This window comes from Euprymna scolopes, chromosome 11 (assembly GCF_053919585.1).
Source record: "Euprymna scolopes isolate OS-2025 chromosome 11, ASM5391958v1, whole genome shotgun sequence".
In the NCBI taxonomy this organism is placed as follows: domain Eukaryota; kingdom Metazoa; phylum Mollusca; class Cephalopoda; order Sepiida; family Sepiolidae; genus Euprymna; species Euprymna scolopes.
Genome location: NC_136492.1, coordinates 138,206,417 through 138,215,015, shown reverse-complemented (window position 1 = coordinate 138,215,015; position 8,599 = coordinate 138,206,417). Strand labels below are relative to the sequence as shown.

The 8,599-nt window shown below is 29.9% G+C and overlaps 1 pseudogene; it reads right to left on the bottom strand.

Moving 5' to 3' along the window:
- Window positions 1–6,408: 6,408 nt before the first annotated feature.
- On the bottom strand, window positions 6,409–6,547 carry LOC145288349 (U2 spliceosomal RNA; annotated as a pseudogene).
- Window positions 6,548–8,599: the final 2,052 nt, after the last annotated feature.

Sequence of the window (8,599 nt, the reverse complement as noted above, 5' to 3'; positions counted from 1 at the left end):
ATTACTTGAAACTCTTATATTACAATATAATAGAAATACGGGAGTACCTCAGGGGTCTATCCTTGGACTTTTATTATTCCTAATATTCATAAATGACCAGCCTGATGAAATTGTCTGTGAGATGGGTATATATACTGATGACACCACTCTCTATAACAGGCACGACGGGAAAACAAATGAACACATATCTAAGGAAATGGCAGAAACACTAGAGGAAGACCTCTAATCGGTAGTGGAATGGGGGCATGAATTAATGATCACATTCAATACTGCCAAGTTTAACTTGTTTCCTTCGATATTCTCTACAACCAATAGCAATGGCTTAAGACACATTACCCGAAAGTATTTTTTAAAACTCCTTGGCCTAACGTTCACATGGAACATGAGTTGGAACAGTTACATTGAGAGCATTGCCAAGACCGTTGCGAAGAAGATAGGCTCTCTCTGCCGTGCTAGAAAACTGCTAACGCCTGAAAGTATCTTGTACATATATAAGGCCACCATTCGCCCATGTATGAAGTATTGTTGTCACATTTGGGTTGGTACCTCTGCTAATAGTCTCTCACTCCTTGACAGGGTTCAAAAGATAGTCGCTAACCTGATATGTCCTGAACTGTCATCTAGGTTTCAGCCTCTGTCCTATCGACGAAACGTTGCACCCCTCTGCCTGTTCTACAAATATTTTAATGGTAAATGCCCTGACGAACTGCAAGCACGTGTACCCCTTCGACATAAATACCCCCGAAAAACTCGACTAGCAGTTAAATCCCACCCCTACACAGTCGAGATCCCTTGATATAAGAGAGTTTTCTACTCCAGGTGTTTCTTACCCAGAACAGCTAGACTTTGGAACACCCTTTCGTCTCGGGTCCCTACTTCCCCAACTGTACTGACATGCAGAAGTTCAAGTGCAATATGAACAGACATCTTGCTGCCTAACTCCCTACATAGTACCCCTGTAACTTACGTCCGTGATAGTAGCCCCTACATCAAAGTTGTAATGTGCCTTGTTTAGGGTGAAAATGTAATTAAAAGAACTGCCTAATTTTGAGAAAAGGACACCAGAATAAAAGGCAATTAAGAAAACAGAATCAAATCATTATTAAAAGTTACTAATTAAGTCAGTGCAATTGTTTAATTGACACCTATAGATATTTACGAATCAGTGTGTTTAATTTTGTTATGCTTGATGAATTTACTAGACGAATGAATTTACAAAATTAAGACAAAATTCTCGTGGCCCATAAAAGTTCAAAATATTCATGAAAAAGTTTATATTGAAAACGAAACTACTATTAAACTCAAATATTTATGTCAAAGAATTTATTAAGGGCATACATTTGAAAAATGTTAATATTTGCTGGATAAAATTTCATGCAGAATATTTTGTAACAAGTAATTAAGATTACAAAAAATATCCAAATATTTTTTTTGTATACAGCAGGCTATGTCACAGGTAAAGATTGTCCAACCAATAAGGAAGTATATAATAATACACATTTTTACATTCAAGAATGTGAATACTTTTAAAAAATATTTATCGTTTTTATTTAAAATATCCACTGGATCCAATTCGGTGGGGTTTTCTATTTCGCAATGTCACTTTCTAAAATGAATCATTTCACTTTGAAAAGAAATCACAGTTTTGTATTCTTTTGAATATTTCTCATTTTTTATTGTTTGCTTGATTCACCTAACACGACTAAAAACAGCTTGTAAATTGTATTTTAAAGTAATTTTTTCTAATTTTCGTGTTTCCTTTGTGAGGCCACTTGTAGTAAAGACTGCTTTAGATGTCGTAATCGCTACACATAAAAAACACATGTGAAACTGATATAATGAAAATGAATATCTATCTGAATAATTGTAGATGTCAAACTCGAGAATCTTTCTGCTGAATACAATAATCCGTTCGAAATTCCTTGCAGATTCCCGAGTTTAACAAGATAGACCTGAAGACGTCAGTTACGTTAATTACACTCTAAATGAGAACAGCAGTCCAAATAAGTCAAATAATAAAATATAGTTTGTCTCCATAATATGGATGCTGAACACAAAATCGAACTTGTTTTAAAAACATTAAACAGAAAATATTGCCGAAAATATTTGTAAGCGTCAATCCGGATGGCCATTTGCGCCACAAGATAATCGTTCATTGATTCTTAAATCTACTGGGGAAAGTAAACACCGCAGCACATGTACACATGATGGAATATGCTGCTTTCTCGCTTATCAAATCAATCGAGATGACAGTTTAATAAGATTCTCACTGGAGCCTGAAACGATACATTACTGAAATATTTCAAGGGCGTAAACATTAATTCTATCCAGCACCCAAGCATATATCAACAAAAGGGAAATAACCGTGGCTAAGTAGTTCATGACACGCACTGAAAACCTGAGTGTGCGAAGTTCGAATATAGTTTGTTTCGCAGAAACATTTTTACTTAGGGATGTTGGCAACCTTCGTGTGTTCTTTCCCGCACGTATCCATTATCTTTCTAGAGAGAATTTTAACTGGAAATATATTATGAAAACGAAGTAATGCATCAGATTCTCAATGAAAACAACATCAACATCAACAGCAAAAAAAAAAACCCGTGTTCTAACTTTATTTATTTACTTAGAAAGTAGGAGACTGCCATTACAAATTCTAGATGAAATTGACATTTTTATGATCCTAACCACAAAGAAATGTACTGATTTACTTTTCCAAAACAGCTGGCAAAACTTTCTGTACACATCGTCATCAGGAAAGCAATACTTTTCAATTTCAAATATTGTACTGACATCAAAGAATTCCATCTGATGTATATTTATATTATGTTCCAATTATAATTGATCTACCACTGTCGAATGGTAATAGAAAAAAATTCTTATACACCCATTATTATGAACTATTACAAATAAACCCATTATTATTATTAAAAATACAAATAAACCTATTACTATGAACTATTAAAAATAAACACATTATTATTAAGTATACAGAAAACACGTTATTATGAACTATACAAAAACACATTAATATAAAATATACAAAATAAACCCATTATTATGAGCTATTAAAAATAAACGCATTGTTACAAATATGTAAATAAACCATTATTATGAACTATGCAAATAAACCCATTAATATTTAACTATACATATAAACCCATTATACTTAACTATATAAATAACCCCATTATTAACTATAAATTAAGCTTATTAATAGTAAACTAGCAGGACTTGTGGAAATTCCACAGCAGCTTTATTCATATGTAATATATTGTTGCTGTGCAAGCTGTGAGCGTTCTGTTCAGCATGAATGAAGGTACAACCATATTATTCTAGTTTTTTTTATTAAAACTGTACTGCCCCCTTATTAAAATAATAATGTTGATATATTTCCTGGGCTGATTATTTCATTACAAACACACCGGTCAAGTAACTCACATTTCATAATTTTTCATAATTATTGAATCTGTTACTATGTTCGACAATAATTTTTCATAATTTCAACCCACATTATCGCCCCTCCCTTTACTAAAATATTAAATTTTATATATTGTATTGGCTAATTATTTTACAAAAAAACACAATATTAATTAACTCACATTTCATCATTTTTAATAATACTTGGATATGGTACTAATTTTGACAATAATTTTTCATCATTTAAACTCAACATAGCGCACATCTTACTAAAATAATAACTTTGATATATTGTCTAGGCTGATTATTTCATTACAAACACACACATCAATCAACTCACATTTTATCATTTTTTTTCGTAATTCTTGGATATGTTACTAATTTCTACAATATTTTTTATAGTTTAAACCAACGTTGTCGCCCAACCTTACTAAAATGATAACTTTGATACATTTGCTGGGCTGATTATTTCATTACAAACACACTAATCAATTAACCTCAATTTCACCATTTTTCATAATTCTTGGGTATGTTACTAATTTCGACAATTATTTTTCATAATTTATACCCATATTATCGCCCCCTTCTTAATAAAATAATAACTTTGAAATATTGTCTGGGCTTATTATTTTATTACAAACACACTAATGCATGAAATCACATTTAATCATTTTTCATAATTCTTGGATATATTACTTATTTCGACAATCATTTTCCATAATTTTAACCCACATTTTAGCCCTTCCCTCTTTACTAAATAATAACTTTGATATATTGTCTAGGCTGATTATTTCCTTACAAACACCCCAATCAATTAATTAATATTCATCATTATTTCGTAATTCTTGGATATGTTACTAACTTCGACAAATTTTTTCATGATTTAAGCCCTCCTTATCTCTTTCCCCTTTACTTATATAATAACTTTGATATATTGTCAAGGCTGATTATTTTATTATAAACACACCAAGCAATTAAATCACATTTCGTCATTTTTCGTAATTCTTGGATATGTTACTAATTTCGACATTCTTGGATATGTTACTCATTTCGACAAAATTTTAAATATTTTTAACCCACATTATCAACCCTCTCCACTACTAAAATAATAACTTTGATATATTATCTGGGATTAGTATTTCATTGCAATCAATCTGGCATTATTATTTCACCAATCAATTAACTCACATTTCGTTATTTTCATGATTCTTGGATATGTTACTAATGCCGACAATTATTTTTCATCATTTTAACCTACATCATCGCCCCACTTACTAAAATAATAACTTTGATATTTTGTCTAGCCTGATTATTTCATTGCAAACACACTAATGCATTAAATAACATATTACATTTTTCATAATTCTTGGATATGTTACTAATTTCGACAATTATTTTTCATAATTTAAACCATCCTTATCGCCCTATCTTACTAACATAATTACTTTGATATATTTCCTGGGCTGATTATTTTATTATAAACACACAATCGATTACCTCACATTTAATCTTTGTTCATAATCCTGGATATATTACTAATTTCGACAATAATTTTTATAATTAAAAACCCACATTATACCTCTCCCTCCTACTTATATAATATATTTGATATATTATCTGGGCTTATTATATCATTACAAACACACCAATCAAGTAACTCACATTTCATCATTTTTCATAATTCTTGGATATGTTAATAATTTCGACAATAACTTTCATATCTTTAACCCACTATGTCACTCCCCCTTACTTAAATAATAACTTAGATATATGGCCTGGGCTGATTATATCATTACAAACAAATCAATCAATTCTGGGTATTCTCATAGTATATATGTTTCAACTATCTTATCCAATCCCGGGTTACGCAGCATATTCTGCTACTATATGTCATTCACCTATCTCATTCGATCCCGAGCGACGCTGGGTATTTTGCTACTATATGTTTTCCACCTATCTCATTCAATACTGGGCGACGCTTTCTGATAGTATATATTTGCACATCTCATTCAATCCCGGGACTGACTTCTTGTCCGCCACCCAATTGTTGACAATATATATTAAATAAAGTAATGTTTTAATCGTAAAATGTTTCAGCCATTTCCGGGACTGACTTTATATCCCCACCCACTGTTGAAAATATACATGAAATAAAGTAATGTATACATCGTAAACTTTTTCAGCCATTTCCGGGACCGACTTCTTATCTCCCATCCTACTGTTAAAAATATACATTAAATAAAGTAATGTCCAAAACGTAAATGGTTACAGCCATTTCCGGAACCGACTTCATATTTCCCACCCCAATGTTTAAAATATATATAATTAATGTGTAATGCGTAAACGGTTTCACCCATTTTCGGGACTGATTTAATATCCCCCACCCCACTGTTAAAAATATACATGAAATAAATGAATGTTTAAATCGTAAACGGTTTGAGTAATTTCCGGAACTGACTTCATATCCCGTAACCCACTGCTTAAAATATACTTGAAATAACGTAATGTTTAAATCATAAACTGTTTCAGCAGCTTTTCGAAAGTAATACATAAAATATTAACACGGTTATAGAGTAGGCAACCATTGCTTCAACATGAATTTCTGAGTGTAGTATCAGTTTCAGCATTCCAGTGACTTAAATCCCTCCTTTTTTGGTCTAGGTTAATGGAGGAGAAATCCTTCATTACTGATACAATTTTTATTTTTGTTATTGACCAGAGTGCCGCTTTTGGGGAGCTGGTTTCCCCCTAAATTTTTAACCGACCTCATGTCCAATTCCGCCCTTGTGGGGAGGCAAGTAAACAAAAAAAAATAATCAGAACGGACATTTTCCGGGGCATTTTCTAATTAATCAGAAGTGACATTTCCAGGGCATTTTGTAATTAAATCAGAAATAACTTTTCCCAGTTACTTTTTTTTAATAATAAAACTTTGTTACATTAAACATAGTACCTATTCACAATGCCTCCCCACGGGACAGATTTAGATACTAGGGTTGTTTTTTAACGTGTAGAAAAATTGTCTTAGTCGTAAAGGATTTTTCTTCCACTGAGAGAGAAGAAATTGAAATGTAGCACCTGAAGAACAGATACTACACTTTGATCTTAGCCAAAAGGCCAAGAAAGACAAATCATTTTTATTAGCTTTGCCTCATAAGCGACACCAATTTTTTTTTTAATATTGACAAGGTTTATTTGGAATGTTCCACTTTCCTTTTTAAGGGATGCACAGCATGATAACGGACGGAGCGATAAGCGTAATAATATAATGATATTTTAAAAGCATTATTATCAATTGTACAAATAACTCCTAATCGTTTTACCTTTCAAAACAAACAAATAACAACAAAACTATAACAAATAAGCACATTGTTATTAACTGTACAAATAAACACATTTCTATTAACTGTAAAAATAAAACTATCAATTTACTATAAAATTAAGCCCATGATTATAAACTATAATATAAACCAATAAATATCAATTATATTTATTATTAACTATAAAATAAAGCCATTATTTTTAACTATTACAAAATCATCATTATTATTAACTATGTAACACATTATTATAAATTGTACAAATAACCCATTTTTTTCATTCTGTCATTAACTTTAAAGAATAAACCTAATATTATAACTATAAAAAAATAAACCCATTATTATTAAGTATACAATTAACCTAGTTTTAGCAACCGTTCAAAGGAACTCATATCTAGTAATAATACAAATGAACACATTATTTTTAACTATTGCAAAGAACATTATTTACTATATGAATAAACCCATTATTATTAATCGCACAAAGAAATGTTATTATAACCACATTATTATTAATTGTAGAGATAACTGCATTATTATTAACTTTTATAAATAAACATATAATTTTAAACTACTACAAATATAACCATTATTAATAATTATAATAATAAACCCATCATTAATAACGGTACCAATAAATACGCTATAATTTACTATATAAATAAGCCAACTAATATTAATTATTTCAGCATTATTCACTATAAAATTATTTTAGCTGTAAAATAAACCCGTTATTATTAATTATTACAAAGATATACAATATTAGTAACTATTACAAATAAACTAAACCAAATAAACCCATTATTATTAACTATGAAATAAATCCATTATTATATGCTAATGAAATTATGATAATCTACTATAAAAATAAACTCAATATTATAAACTATACAAATATAAACATTGTTATGAACTATACAAGTAAACACATTAGTATTAATAAACCTTTCATTAACCATGGAATAAAACTATTATATATTAATTATATGAATGAATCCATTATTATTTATTGCAAAAATAACTCAAACATCGTTAATTATACAAATAACCTCATTATTATTAACATTTGCAAATAAACACATTATTATTAATTAATGCAAATTAACCCCGTTATTTTCTACTACTGCAAATAATCCGATTATTCTTAACAATAAAATAAATCTATTATTAACTATGCAACACATAATTTACTATAAAAATGAACTCATTATTGTTTACTTTGAAAATATACTAATAATTATTAACTATAAAAATAAACTTATTATCATTTACTGTAGAAATAAAACCATAATCATTCACAATTACAAATGAATCGATTGTTAAATTCTATACTTATAAGCCTTATAATATTAACTGTACTAACACATCTATTATTAACCATGAAAATAAACCCATTATTATTAACTGCTACAAACAAAACTATTTTAATCATTTAGTATAAAATAAACGTATTATTATTAACTATTACAAAATATTATTATTTACTACATAAATAAACTCATTATTATAAATTGTACAACAAAATCCCACCCCTACACTGTAGGGATCCTTAGATGCCGTAAAGCCTTTTACTCGAATAGCTTTTTTTTCTCGGAATGCTGCACTTTGGAATTCCCTCCCGGACTCCTGCTTCCCGTACTCTACTGACATGCAGAAATTCAAGTGTAATGTATATAGACATCTCGCTGCCCAACTCCCTAAATAGTATTCCTGCAAATCTGGTCCCAAATAGTAGCCCCTTACGACTAAGTGGCTCTGTACCTTGTTTGGGGTGAAATGACAATAAAAAATATATGAATACCTATGCCCTTACAATATATAATATATAGGCAGAAATCGAATTCAACTTAGCGATTGAACTA